Source organism: Melospiza melodia, chromosome 3 (genome assembly GCF_035770615.1).
Source record: "Melospiza melodia melodia isolate bMelMel2 chromosome 3, bMelMel2.pri, whole genome shotgun sequence".
In the NCBI taxonomy this organism is placed as follows: Eukaryota; Metazoa; Chordata; class Aves; order Passeriformes; family Passerellidae; genus Melospiza; species Melospiza melodia.
In genome coordinates this window covers 116,674,806-116,689,959 of record NC_086196.1, presented here as the reverse complement: position 1 = coordinate 116,689,959, position 15,154 = coordinate 116,674,806, and the positions used below count along the sequence as shown (strand labels likewise).

Here is a 15,154-nt window from a genome sequence, read left to right as displayed (position 1 = left end):
TCCATTGTTTCTGTTCTGAGTTGCAGGACATGGGATTTGGTGCTAAAGCTATTTTTCTTTTAGCAGACTTTTATAGCTCAATTACATTTTTATTAAATGGATCAAAGTGATCTATTGAAAAACATGTTGGAATTGTTGGATTTTTTCCTGAAAGCATTTATTAAGGCTTGGAGTACTTTCCTGATTTTCTGAATCTCTAATTTTAATGGCTGTATGCTTGGGGAGATGTGTCTAAAAAGATGTTGCCAGAATCTTTTGGCCAGGTTTGTAGGCTTGAAACGCCAGTTGCTTTCATGTTTTTGTGTTACACGTTAGTAATGAAACATTCAGCACTACTGAAGGAGTTCAAATCCCTCATTGCCACTCAAATTAAAAGCATCTGGGCACTCAGATCCCTTAGTCAGCTTCAGCAGTCTGTAACTTCGGTGTTAGTTTGATATTGCTAATTTGTGTTAAACACACTTTTCAGTGCAGTTATATTATGATTTATCTCACGGTGCTATTGCCTCACTGTGATAATTTATGCTTGCGCACAGGGGTTCCCTGTATCCCAGTGGACCGGAAAGCTTTATAAACAGACGTAGGCCATTCCCAAGTCCTCGGGCCAGCAGAGCTTCCACTGAGGCCTTCAGGAGCTTTGCTCACATAATGCCTCTGATTTCAGACCCTGAGTACTGCAGGGTGCACAAGCAGGCACCATCCTTTGCTTGAAGGTCACTTTGGGAGAGAAGCAGGAGCCATGCAGCAGCCCACACATGTCCCCTGCCGTATTTTGGAGGAGAAAATAATGGTTATCAGCTGAAATTGTACAGGGTTATGTGCACAGAATGGGATTTTGCACTGAGCGAGTTGACAGCACTGGCTCAGAGCAGGGTTCTGACTAAAGGAAACATTTCCTGGGATGTTCTGCAGAATATATGGGTTTGGCATTATTCATGTAACTGGTTATTTGCCAAATGTGTAAAGACTAAAACCTCGAGCTTATAAATCAGGAATGTTCTGCTTTAGCATGTTCTCTCTCAGTGCTTTGATGTTACAGAATTAAAATGTTTGTTTCCAGAATGATTTGATATTAAGCTGGTTTAATGTCTTAGAGGATCTGTTTTGAAAGCTTTCCTTTTCCTCCCTGGATCCAGCTCCCTGGGAGGGTGACATCTCTTATCATCAGTCAGGCAGTTCTGAGTTGTGCCTTTAGATAATGAAAACCAAGCCCTAGCGTTTTGCTTCCCAGCAGAGTTCTTCCTTTATTTCCTTTCACCTCAGATGTTTTTTCCTCTGTGCATATCCCAGTGTGCACAGTACAGCACTGTAATGAACAGCCCAAAATTTCAATGTCTTGGGGTTCTCTTCCTTACAGATTAGACTTGCAAGGGAGCTGCAGACCTGTGTCATGGTTCTGAAGGTGTTTTCTGTCTTCATCCACGTTTTTTTGTTGGCTTGCAATTGAAGTCACTGCTCATAATCCCCTGCTGCAAGGAGTTTGTCACTTGTGATCCCAGCTACGCTCCCTTTTCTATTGTGGTGTGGCAGTGCCAGTGTGCAGTGCTCCGTGGGTTGCCTTGCTGGCTGGAAGACAGCAGGAGGGTTTTAGCTCTTTGGGGCTGTTTGCTCATTTCCCTGGGCTCTCTCCTGCTGGGCACGGGGTGCCCCAGCCCAGCTGCTGCAGCGGGCACTGGTGACACAGGCTGCAGCCAGCTCAGTGCCCCATGCAGCATCAGAGCCTGCTCTGTGGCCTGACCCAACACTCAGCAGGCTCAAGGTGCTGCTGAGAGCCAGGCACCTGCAGCAGTGCTACAGGAGAGCCAGGGACCCTCTCCCCTCTAGCCAGAAAAGATCAGACTGCCCACTGGGGACACTGGCAGGTCACATCATCAGCTGCCTGCTTTTTATTTTCTGGTTTTAATTTGTTTTCTGTTTTCTCTGGGTGCTTCCTTTCAAGCAGGGATGTTGGGGACCAGTTTGATTGCTCTTCCAGCCATGTGCTGGATGAAAGGGAATTCAAGGGCCTTTGGAGCCTGCAGCAGTGAGAATACAGGAGCTGGGGAGAGATGGTCCAGCAGTGAACAGATACAGGATATTTGGGGGTTGCCCTTTAAGGGTGACTGTTGTGCATCTTAAAATCCAATGAGGTGCTGGAGAGCAGTAAATGGTCTGCCTCAGTGCTGGAGGCTGAGCTGGCTGGTTTTGTGTCTGCTGCTGATGTGAGTGCACTGATGTGCCCAGGGCTGGACTCCTCAGGGCCACACTGGGGCAGAGGGGCAGCGTCCCTGGGGTGTCACCGTGCTGCACCAGGCTGCTCCTGCCTGGGCTGTCCCCCCAGCCCCCTGCCACCGCTGGGACCCCTCCCCTGCAGTGTCCCTGGGGTGTCACCGTGCTGCATGGGCTGCTGCTCCTGCCTGGGCTGTCCCCCCAGCCCCCTGCCACCGCTGGGACCCCTCCCCTGTCCCAGCAGAGGAGCAGGAGGTGCAGGTTACCTCTGGCAGGTAACTGAGCTGGGAGGTGCTGCCTCACCTGTCACTTTCTGGGCTTCAGCAGAGGCACGAGCAGCTGAGGGCTTCTCTTCAGGAGAGTCAGGGCACAGGTCACTGGGTGACACAGGACTGAGATACAGAGAGCTGCTAATAGAAAAATGACACTAACTCAATAGCTAAAGATAACATTAATGAATAAAAAAAAAAAAAAAAGCTTTTTTAGCACAGTCTCTATGGGCTTTGGATTCCCAGTGACCACCCTGGACGTTCTTGGGTATTTCTTGGTTGTTTACGTCATCTTTCTGGCACATATTCCACATCTTATCACTTGGGAAAGGAGGAGATGCCTACTTTTCCCTGCTATTTCATGAAGGATTATTTAGCTGCCTGCTCTTGCAGTTTTATTTTTGCTCCTGCTCTTTTATGGGGTGCATTGGGACACACAGCCAGAGCCATCCCTTGCCCAGGGCCAGAACCTGCCTGTGTTGTGGAGGCTTGTACAAGCCCAGGGAACACCTTCCAATGGTGGCAGCCTCACAGAGGAGGTTTCACACACAGCTAAAGTTAAATATTATTGCTTGTCATTTATAAATGAATAAGTTGCTACAAATGAATGTAGCATAAATAAAGCCATGCTTTAATTAGAGGGTTATTTCTAATCAGGAAGTCTTCCTTCCCACAAACAACTGACAACACAGCTCTTCCAAGTGGATGCTAAAGCAGCAGTATTTCCCACAGGAAGAGCAAACCAGAGGAGAATTTCTGCCATCTGATAACAGCCTGGTGCTGCCAGTTACTGAACTGCATTTTGCTGATGGGAGCCATGGGGTTTTATTTGCTGTGTCAGGAGGAGGGAACTCAGCTGGTCCCTGGGACAGTGGGAGCCCTGCAGAGCTGATTTTGTACATGTTGACTCTGTCCTACCCAGGTAGTCTGTTTTAAAAGTCCAGTCTGAAAGAGCAGCACTTTTCCAGAATATTAGCTAAAACCTTTAAACCCTCACTTTAAGCTGTCTGGTGAGAAGTGGGCACAAACAAGGGCTTTGTTTTGAAGTTCTGGGGAGAGTATTGAGCAAAGAGCCCTGTGCTGGCTGCAGTGTTCCCAAGCCCTTGCCCCGATGCAGACACTGCAGTGAGGGCGGTGTGTGAGCTGTACCTGTGCGCAGCAGGCCGTTCCTGCGGGGAGCCCTGGGAGCCCTCCTGCTCTCGCAGGACGCTTGTGTGTCCGCAGCCCCCTCGTCCCAGATCAGGATGGACGGCTTCCTCATCTGCCCGTACATGCCTGCCGAGCAAAGCACAGAACGGGCTGTGAGCTCAGCCAGCTCACCCAGAGCTTTCCCCAGCACCTGGGCACGCTGCTCCAGAGACACAGCAGCCACTGATGAAATCCTGCCGCTTGTAACTCACTCTAATTAGAAACCCGAGGGCAACGAGCTCAAGAGCAGCAGTCCCTGCTGTGCAACACTGCCAGCATGAGCAACAGAGCTGGTTCAAGGGTAGCCATTCTCCCTTTAGTGTCCACTGAAATGTGTTATTACATTTCAAATCTTTAGTTTTTACCAGTTCCTTAAAGTTATTTTTGCAAAAGCTTTGGCAGTGTTTCCATCAGTTATACAAAGAGGCTATCCAGAATAAACAAGAGAAAGCTGTGTTCTATGAACAACCTATTGCACTTCAGAAAGTTCAGCAGCCCACTGGGAAGTCAGATTATTTGCAGAAGGTCAAATCAATTTTATGATCAGACAAATGTTAGCAAATTGCTTTTCTTAGAAGCAAAGCAAGGGAAGTATTTTCCAAGAAATTTGCTTGAGGAAAAATCAAATTACACTTATTAGAAACCGTCCCTGAATGAGACCTGTTCTCTTTAAGGCACTTATTCCCTTTGTAATGCCAAGCTATTACATCCAAATATCACATGGGAGCATATTCAGATACAAAAGTTTTTTACTCTGTAGAAAAAAATGAACCAGAGCTGGGGCACTTCTGTCTGTGCTGTAGTGAATATCTTGGATTTTTTTTTTTTCTGTTTGTTTGTGTAACTTCAAAACAGAAGCCAAGGGGCTCTGACCCATAGAAATGCAGTGTGTGCCTAGGAGCCATATTTCTGTAGAACCTGGTGGCTGCTCCAGTGCATCGATGGGAGAGGGAAGGCTGGGCGCTGTGGGAGGAGACAGTGACCTGCTGCTTGAGGAAGGGCACTGCCTTGAAGAGAGCCAGGATAAGGTGGGAAGGAAGGAAGGAAAGCGCCTCCCTAGTGTTGTAGCCAGAGCCCTGGAAAGCTGCAGGTGACATTTTCCTGGCCAAGCACTGTCCTTGTCAGCGCTTGGCCGGGCTGCTCCTCAGGAAGCAGAGCTGGGACCAGCTCTCCTGTCACCTGCTGCCGTGGCTGAGTGGCAGAGTCACTGCATCGACCTGTTTTGCATCATGTCCCCATGAGTGACGCACACAGACATGATCCGTGCCCTGGAGCTGGTGCCATGAATCAAAATCTGCTCAGAGCTCTGAAGAGAGGCATGCAGAGAGCAGAGGGACAATGGGAGCGCTCCTCCTGTCACCTCTGCTTCTGGCATACAGACATCTGGGGGCTTGCCTTCTCTGTATTATTGCAGACCTTTTTTAAAATCTTTTTTAGGTTGTAATTTATTCTCATATTTCTGCCTGTATTTTTATTTTCTGGACCTTATTTATAAAACACTGGAGTCTGCTGCTCTTGAATGGATGGATAAGAAGGACCTGGTCCCTCCCTTTGCAGTTTGATACCTGGTAAATTAGTTAATGCTGGGTGTATGGGTATGGGGAATGCTCAGGAGTTTTCCATCAGTGTGTTTATTCATTGGAAAATGTGCCCTTCATAATTTAAAACAGGATGGAAATTCAAATCTCTGATGAGGACTAAAAGCTTTCCTGATTTTGTGCAAGTCTTGGGTAGCAACAAAAGAGAGAAAATGCATTTTTAGTATATTTAATATGAAACCACAAAGGTGGCCACTAAGACATCTGAAAGGAGGTTTAGCTTTAGATTGGTGACATCTCAGTTAATTTAATAATGGCCACTTAAAATGGGAGTGGGGAAAACAAGGCTGTAATGAAGGGCACCTGGACTTCTACAGGAAAAGTGCAGTTCAGATCCAGAACAGGATTAGAAAAATCAAAAACTTTCTGGGCTACTATATTTTGGCTCTGCTCTAAGGTTTAAATGGACTTCTGTGGTGTTTGTTAGGTGTCTACATTGAGGACCAGGCAGAATGGGATTTAAATGACATCTAGAGGGAAAAGGGAATGAGAGAAGCAGCCAGGTGTTGTGCCAGACAGACACATACAGGTGTAAATGTCTGAATTAACCACTGGGAATGGTTCTGTGGTGAGATGTTTTTGTGGGAGGAAATAGGAATACTGTTCAATAACAATAGTTAGTGAAAATAACTATTTGTTGTGCCTCAGTCTGTTGGTTTAGAAAGTTACATCAGTCAGGAGTTAGAAATTAATGCGGCCTGGCAGTGTAATTCCTTATCAGACAGCTCATAGATTTCATGCTGTCTGACCAAACCAGAGGAGTGAATGCTTAAGAATAAATGTAGTTCTAGAGACCAGGAGAAGGCACCTAAGAACAGAAGGGAGGTACTCCTTTTTTAAATGTTTTTTGTTTTTTTTTTTTTTTTTTTAATGACATAGTTAGAACAAATTATTTGACTAATGATAATGAAGCATCAGGTCTAAAATGTTTTCACCACCTGCATTTAAAATTCAATAATGTGTAAAACAGGTTGATTTTTAACCCTCTGGTGGCAGATGGTTGCCTGGCCTAAACTGATGCCACTTTTTGAAGTCAGTATTTCTAAGCCTACCAAGGGATGAAATTCAGCTCTGTGTTGGGGTAATTAAGAGCTTTAGTGCCATTGGCTGTACCTGGCAGACTTTTCCCCTCAGGACCCCCTCAGGAAAGCAGAGAATCTGTGCAGGGCCAAAGCAAAGCCCAGGGACCATGGACCTGGCCAAGTGCTCTGTGCTGCTGCAAGGAGAACTCCACACAAGAGTTTGCTCTGGCCCCCCTTTTCCTGCTGAAAATGCCACACAATCCTTCTGTGTTACCTTGGAGTTTGCAGCACAAGTGCTGGGAAAGCCTGTTAAATAGGCAATATGAAAAGAGTAGATTTAAAATAAATAATCTACTCAGACGTTGTGTAACCACAAAGATAATTTATTTGTATTAGGGAAGTATTTAATTATCATCTACAGAAGTGCTCCAATTATCATATACAGAAGTGTTCCAATTATCATATACAGAAGTGTTCCATTTTTATGCACATTCAGTTTTACCACATAATTCAAATTAAGTCTCTGAGCATATGTGTTAGAACTGTTCAGCAGGTTTCTGTCTCCAAACACTGTAATATGGAAAGCAGAGCTGCAGAAATATTTTCTCTCACTTGATTCCCTTTCCCTGTTAAAACTGACCTCTAGAAAGCTTTTCTGAAGGACTGAGGTAAGGGGTAGAGTAAAAGCATCCAGGTGCACACACACACTTTGGCAAACTGCATTATTTGGAAAAGACACAGATCTGTACAACTCTTTGGGCTTCAATCCTCGTATTTTTCAAAAATAATTTCTCATCAGAAGCTGTCCAGCTCTGGTTAATGAAAGACAACATCTCTAAACTGCAAAGCTAAGCTCTTGTCTGGGAAGTTCTTAAATTAGTGTAAAGGTTATGTTACACCTGTGATTATTTCCAATGGCTTCCAGAATCAGAGATTAGTTTAGCATCATGCATAAGTGATAAATAAATAGCTTCCCAGATACTTTGGGTTTATTTTCCTTTGCAAGATCTCCAATCCTGCCACTGCAGTTGCATGAAAAGGAGTTGATCACTTGTTTAAAGAATGACATATCATAAATATAGATCTCTTTTTGGCAGTCTCTAAAAATACTCTTCAGTCTTGTGTGGTGTAATGATTGATGCAGCTTGGAAATCAAACTCTTGTCTTGTTGTAATCTTGTTGTAAGATAAACTTGTGGTTTAGGACTAAAATTCACATGAGCTAAGCGGGGGCAGTGTGAAGAGGGTACTGTTTTAGGATGCTAAAAATGGCTCTGGCAGAATTTAGGAGCCAGTGTAACATAAGTATCCAACCGCCTGGGCTTTGTTTGGTTTCTTTTTGGGAAATGCTCCACTTCTGTTCCTGTCTGCAAACAGCAAATTTAGAAGAATGATAAAAAAGGCCTTGGCAGTGCGTGGCTCTTTCCCCTCCTCCTCTTTGCGTCTTGTCCTCGTGGCTGGTGTTAGTGGCGAGCATGGCAATGTGTTCTGAGTGCACCCAGATAAACAACCCTCTTTGTAACGTAGGGCAGGCCAACAGGCACTTGTAATCATTGCTTAAAGGTCTTGGTTTGCCAGCAGTGGTCCTCTGGCCACCAACATGCAAAAAAACAAAGCTTTGGGATGGAGGTTTTGAACCCAAATGGGCTCTGCCCACTGGCAATGAGCGAGGGATGGGGATGAGGGGGAAGTGTTGCTGCAGCTTTCCTGGCTTGTGCAACCCTTTAATCAGGAGGGTCTATGTGCATGGCCCTGGAGCTCAGTGCTTGGTGGGAAACTTGTCTGTTGGAACAGGAGAATACAAAACCACTTTAAGGAAGTGGGAATTGCCTCCCATAAAGTGCCCAGAGTTACTGGATGCAGGGCTTCCTTTGGAAAAAGAAAAAGACACCTTGACTCTAGATGATGCACAGACTCCTATTTTTAAAAAGATGCTTTGAGTGGGGAACTCCCTTTCATCTTAAAATAACTCCTCCCAGCCTATAGTTTCACAATGAGATCTGTTTTCTCTCTCTGGGCTGTTTCATAGCCCTGATGCTGCTGTATCAAAGTGCTTCTCTGGTTTTGATAAATCCCCAAGAGACAGGAAGGCAATATAATTGCAAGCCAGTTTTTCAAAAACTTCTGGGTAACCTCCATTAAAGGCACAAAAGCATAGCTGCAAAAATTATTCATTTCATTCCTAAGTCCAAACGTGGTCATTTACAGCTTGGAAAATGGGCTGATTTATCCAAGGTGGCCTGCAGTTGTTGTAGCTGAGTGAAGTTAAATAATGCAGTACTCTTTAAAATTGCATGAGTATATGATTTTGTTTGCTTTATTCATTCCTACTCCCTTGTAGTTTATTGCAGTGAATGATTATTGCATCTGTTCAATCCATCTCTGAGGCTGTGGGAACGGCTGCTCGTGCCATGCACTAAGCTAGGCTGTTCCACAAGAAAGCTGGGCTTTCTCTCTGCTCTGAGAGTAGGAATGGCTGGGTGGCCTTGCCTTTGTCCTAAGGAAAGCACAGCATGGACAGTGAGTAAGGGTTACCTTCTGATAAAATAACATCATCAACCACCCTGGCATCCTTAGGAAGAGAAGAGCTTCTACAGTGTGAACACCATACAAGGCAGCAGTTCTGATGTCTCTGTCTCCTGTTCAGGTTCACTGTAGGGTCTTTCTTTGGGTCTGTGTCCCAAGAGAGCCATTCTGGACCAAACTGTAGTCAGCTAAAGTCTGGGAATGCTGAAGGAGAGGTGCAAGGCAAGGGGAAGTACCAGGAGAGCATCTACCACTGCTGCCTGCTGCACAGCAGAGGTGCAAAAGCAGCCTGACCTCTGGGACAGGTGGAGACTGCCCAAGGAGCCAGGGGGCTGCTGGCACCCTGCAGCCACTGACTGTGTGTCAGTGTGTCCCTGACCCTCCTCACCAGGAGCAGCTGTGCCTGCCCAGGCTGGCCTGCCTGCCCTCGCAGCCCTGCTCAGAGATTGCATCAGTGTCCCACGGCGCACAGAGGAAAGTAATGAGCTGCATTAACAGGGCTTAGCACACCTATTTAAACTGATCCCATGATAAGGTGATCTGCACTCACTCAGGGAGAGGTCATGAGAGCTGCTTTGCCAACAGCAACATGGAAATGGGGACAGATGGCCAAGGATGACAGTCCAATAACTCCCACTGGCCTGGCTGTCTGCACAGGCTGTCTTTCCAGCCCTTTGGAGCCTGCAGAGCAAGGCTTGGAACATGTATTTGCTACTGGTCTGGAAACCACGGTGCAGTGTGGTGGTGAGAGTGTTTATTTAGGAATTAATGTTATTAATTTGCATCAGTTATTTCTCTGCTTGTGCAGAAGTTATTGTCCTTCCTGTTTGAGAGACAGGGACAGAGATGGAAGATGGTAAGCACCAAAGAACCCAGCAGTTGTCAGGTGTTATCTGAGGTCCAGGTACAAGATATGAAATCCTGACGCAGTGAAAACCAACAGAACTGTGTAAGCAGCCTCAGCATAGCAGAGATCTGAGCGAAGCAAGGAAGGCTGTGCAGTGTGAGGCATTGCTCACATCAAGGATTATCTCTCCTGTGGGAACCTGGGGAATTACAGAGGATGCCCCATCCCTGGAAGTGTTCAGGGCCAGGCTGGATGGGCTTTGAGCAGCCAGGTCTAGTGGAAGGTGTCCCTGCCCATTGGGGCTGGCCCTAGATGGCCTTTAAGGCCCCGCACAAGCAGCCAGCTGTGTGATGCTGTGCCCAGGCAGTGCTGGCTTTGCCCAGCCTGTGGCTGTTGTGTGTGACAGGTGGACCCCAGGAGCTGTGACAGCAGGGGCTCCAGCAGGTAACAGGGGAGCCCTCTGCTTCTCTGAGCTCTGTGAGTCAGGTCAGGGGGCTGTCTCTGGGCTCTGCCCATCCCTGTTTCTTTCCTCCTTGCCCTGCCCCACCCTCGCTGCAGTCCCTCCTGAGGCTGGTGAGGCAGCTGCCAGTGTTTGCAGGCACCTGCCCAGAGCAGCACAGCACAGCAGTTTCACCAGCAGCAGATCACACAGGGCTTGGACACCATGCCAGGGGCTCTTGCAATATCTGACAGTGCAGGCTCAGCTGCTGGAGGTGAGCAATCAAACTCCTTCTCTCATCTTCTTCCCTCTGTCTCTTTGACCTCTTGGTCACAGAGAAAGTTTGAATATCTGATCTAAAGGCACCAAAGGCTAAAAGCCAGAAGCTCTAAAGGCTTTTTATGAACTGAGCTAAGCTGTCACACAGCAAAGGAAGAATTTGGAAGGGGGCTGGCTTGCATTTCTCTGTTACATTCTCTTTAGGCCTGGTAGCATCTTATTAACTTGTACAGTCACTGCAAAATAAAGGTGCTAGCCTTCCTGAAAATTTGGGTTGCTGGGCCTGTACTAGAATGAAAAGTAGATTATCTTAGCTATCATAACTATTTTAATTCTAGAAGCAGCTATGGCTGGGGGATTCTGTCTTCACTGTGTTACCTTGAAAGGCATTTAGGATGAATTTTAAAAGATTTGATTATATAGAGCAAGTATATTTTTATTTACAATAGCAAAGATACAATGGTAAAAATGTCCTATAGGGACAAGTAATGAAAAAAAAAGACCAAAACCCATAAAAAAACTAGCAAAGGTTCCTTTCTTTAGGAACTAAAAATTGCATGCACAAAGTACATAAGAGAAGTTTCTAAATAGCGAAGATTGTGTAATGGTTCTGCCCTACAGCACTAACTCTCCTGCCCTTGTCCAGATCCTGCTCACCAAACTGCATGTGGGGACCCACCAATGTAGACTTTAGATTTGGTTTAAATTCTTTCATTATTATTGGTGGTGAGTGTTCATGTTCACCTAACCCATGCCAAAGATACCACGGTAAATTTTGCAAAATGAATATCAGCACTCACTCAAAACTGAAAACAAAGAAACCCAAGAAAACAGTGAGGTTTTCTTTCTCTTTTTATTTTTCTCTTATTTTTCTTTTTCTTTTCCCTCCCAACTTACTGCTTTGATCTGCCATGCAATTGGGTCAGCACTTGGGAAATACATTTCAACATCCACATCTGTGATGTGAATATTATGCAGGAGATCCTAAATGTAAAACCTCATGGATCCTACGACAGATCCCCCTGTCAAAACAACGTGACACCAGCAAAAGCCTTTAACGAGCAGGGGACCAAACTAGTCAAGAGCAAAAGAAGACAGGTACCACTGTGCTGGAGCCTCATTTCATTAGAACAGCACAGGCCCACAGAAATCACCAGCTCCCACAGATCATTACTGGTTAAGAAAGCCTCTATTGTTCATTTCCAGAGCAGGATTATGCTGATGCTCAGCTTGGGGAGCTTCTAGGCCCTGTCCACACAAGAAGGTTTTACCAGAGTAATTTTCCTGGGGTAAATGAGCCGAAATGCTCGTGCAGGCAGCTGAGCCCTTGGTGTGGAGCCCACTGCTGGCGTGCAGGGAGCCATCTGTGGAGCCTGCACGCAGGCAGTGAGCTCGGGGTGCATCCTGGGCCACGCAGAGCTGCAGAGGCACTGCTGGTGCTGGGCTGCTGAGAGAAGGGCACTGCAGGGAGCTGTGTCCTGAGCAGCTGCAGGGGCAGCCAGGGGTCCCTACCGCCCCTCCAAGGGCGTCTGCAGTGCTGGAGCCTTCCTGGGCGTGCTCTGACCTCCAACATGTCCTTCCTTTGCAGGGCCTGGGAGCACAGAGACAGCTTTCAGTGCTGGGCAGCGGTACCAAGGTTCATACTTGTCCTGGGGACACGGGGGTGCTCTCTGAGATCCCAGCAGGCTGCCCCGGGGAGAGCCCAAGGGGAGCCTTGCAGAGACCACAGAGAGACAGCAAGGAGCAGAGGGATGGACAAGGAGAGAGCTTTGCGGCTCACAGGGCCCTTAGGTGGGCTCACAGAGCACGAGAGGGGTTGGCCCCTTCTGTTGTAACCCCATAGCCCAGCAGTGCCCACAGCCGTGCCCTCAGCAGGACACCTGCCCCGTGCTGTCCCAGGTGAGCTCTGCAGGCTGCCTTCGCTCCTGTATTCCCACAGGAACAATGGCAGCGGGGCTCAGGGACTCTGTCCCAGCCTGCCACACAAAGCTCTGACCTGACTCTTAGGAATCCCACAGCAGCCAGGAAGCCAAGAGGGAGCTCAGCTGGGTTCCTTTTTAATCCAGAAGAGGTTAAACATCAGACACATTCCTTCACCTCAGGTCACTGTCTAGGCTTTGCTCCCCATTGTTCGTTTCTGTGTTTTCTTCTCAGAGCAAGTCCAGCCCTCTGTGCCTTGATAGGACCTTCTCCCCCTCCTTCCTTGGCCTACCTTGCCTTCCTTCAGGGACTGGGGTCTGCTGGGGCCTTTCACAGCCACCAAAGCAGGCTCTTTCCCCTGGAAAAAGCAAAATTTTTGTTTTGCACAACAAAATGCATTGCAGTTAGAGTGTTATTACCATTTGCTAAAGCATTCCTGCCTTCCTCATTTGCTGAACTACAACCTCACAATGCTGTGCATTTTAATTTCTACAGTAGGCACAACCCACAGCTTTGCCCTAGAGGTTGGTTACCTTTCAGGGATAAGTGGCTTTCTATGAAGGTTTTCACTGTCTTCTGATACTCATCTTCGGTCAGGTGCAGCTGGGCTACCTGCTTGTTGGATGGGCACTCTTGTGTCGCTGTCCTCTCCTCCCGGGCAGACCACTGAGCCGCAGACACCCCGAAGCCTGCTTTGTCCAGGTTCCTTGCAAACATCCTGCCGATGGAGCTGTTGGACACGAGAATGACGATGGCTCTCCCTTTGACGTCGGCGCTCCTCTCGGCGCTGCCGAAGGAGAAGACGATGGCGCAGCAGGTCAGCAACGCGACGGAGGCGCACGCGAAGGCGTAGAAGAGGCACAAGAGGGTCATGGCCAGCACCAGGTCTATGGCCAGCAGGAAGAAGTACTGCAGGAGGAGAATCATGGTGAGGAGGATTGGCTGCTGCCCGTCGCTCTGCAGGCAGCCCAGCGATCTGCCGGGAGCGGCACCACGCTGCTATAAAGGCAGGAGCCTTGCGAAACGGGCGGGGCAAGGCACAGCCCTGGGGAGGGTGACTCATTCTCTGGGATGGAGCAACAATGGGCATTGCAAGCCACGTACACACGCTGCCAGGCCAAAGCACTGCTCTGTTTGGCTTGGCTTGGCCCTGCACTTGGATGCTCTGCTGGCTGAAATGTGAGGATTTGTTTTGTAAGGCTCTTTCATCAAGTGTCATCTTTGGGGCCAGTGATGTATATAGGTTGTTTGGGAGCAGACAGTTTGAAGGGATTTCTTCAAGGAGTGTGTGCGTAGCACTGAGAAACCATGAAGCTGAAATATTCCCCCATATCTGCTCAGCACTCTGAGGCTCTTGAATTTGCCACTGTCCTACTGCTGTAACACCGGTGGTTTCGGTGAGTCTGGGCAGGGATCCAGGCGGGCACAGGAGTGGGAGCCCTGCCCTGTGTAAGCAGCTCCTGCTGTGCTGTAAAACAAACCACCCTGGGAGCCCTGTGCTGCTGGGCTGGGGACTGTGCCAGGCCAGGGGTCACTCACCTCAGAGACAGGAAACAGGCTGGGTGCTGCAGAAACAGCTGTTCCCAATGACAGCAGAGATTGAAGGGAGGGTTCTGCTGTTGCCCAGGCAGGCAGAGCAGTGCCATGGCAGGGGGCATAGTCACCTCTGACTGCAGGGCTCCCTGCTGCAGCTGTAGCCTCTGCAGAACTGGGAGAGCCCAGCAAAGGTGAGTGCTGCATCATTGAGACTCAGCTGGCCTGCAGAAGAGAGTCAGGAGGGATGCTGCCAGCTCTTCTTGTGCTTTCTCACTGAGGCTGGAGGCCAGCCTTTCTGTCCCTTCTTGGTCATGGGGGAAGTGCTGCTGGTCACCACTCAACCCTTGACATCAGAACCTGTTCTTTAAATACTGGTGTTTTTATTGTTTATTGTTGCTGTGGGCCCATGTGAAGGACCCCCTAAGAAGGTGTGGCTGTGTTGCAGGTGGGAGTTGTGTTCATTCCCTGTTGCAGCTGGAAAGGCTCTGGGAGCGTGGGACAGGCTGTCAGCACGACCCACACACGTTTTACTGGTCCTTCTCACTCGTCCTCCGTGCAGATCCCATCTTGGGGATCAATGGGGTTGTGTGCCACAGCCATCCAGCTCCAGGTGCTTTTGGGGTGGTGTTGCTGTCAGCTGCACCCCAAACGCACTCTGTGCACCCCACCCAGCATGTGTACAAACATGCAGCTCATTCTTTGGAGTGGGGATGTAGCACCCAGTTTGCTTTCCAGTGGCTCAGCAGCACTGAGAGCAGCAGGGCTGTGTATTTGAGGGGCTTATTTTACTCACCAAGAGCTTTTACAAATCTTTCAGCCCTTCTTGCTGGAAGCCTGGGGCAGGACATGGCCTGAAAGACTCTGTGAGGGAAAAGGACGACGTGCACTGCTTATTTAGCAGAAAGAGGCATCATTCCCATTCCTGGCCCAGGAGCCACGACTGCAAATGCCTGTGCTCAGTGCTGACTGGGCTGGAGAGCACACAAGTCCCTCCCGCTGGTGAGGACAGCACAGCCCTGGCCCACTGAGTGGCTGTGGGCGCCATGCCTGAGGGTGGCACTGGCCGTGGATCCCAGCCATGGAGGGATGCCAGCCGTGGGGCAGCAGCAGGGGGTGGCCCTGGCCCTGCTGTGTCTCACCAGCGTCAGGTGTGAGCAGGGCAAGCTGCTGTCTGCCGGCTGATCGGGCCATACCTGCCAGGCTTGGTGGGCAGCCTGAGCCTCCTGCATCCTTGCAGTCCTGGCCAGAAAAGGTCCTTTTCACTGCCAGAAAGGAAAAACTCAAGGCACTGCCTCTGCAAACAATGAGTTTGCATACGCTGCT

General features: G+C 48.5%; 1 protein-coding gene and 1 long non-coding RNA gene across 3 annotated transcripts in view; one reads left to right on the top strand and one right to left on the bottom strand.

The window, feature by feature from the left end:
- PAK5 (p21 (RAC1) activated kinase 5) overlaps positions 1-15,154 on the top strand; it is a 299,053-nt gene that overhangs the window by 180,203 nt on the left and 103,696 nt on the right. The gene's annotated exons all lie outside the window — the stretch shown is intronic.
- Positions 6,688-13,259, bottom strand: LOC134416332 (uncharacterized). Its single transcript, XR_010027231.1, has 3 exons — positions 12,829-13,259; positions 12,372-12,653; positions 6,688-11,966 (listed from the first exon to the last, which is right to left on the bottom strand). It is a non-coding gene; the product is annotated as an uncharacterized LOC134416332 (long non-coding RNA).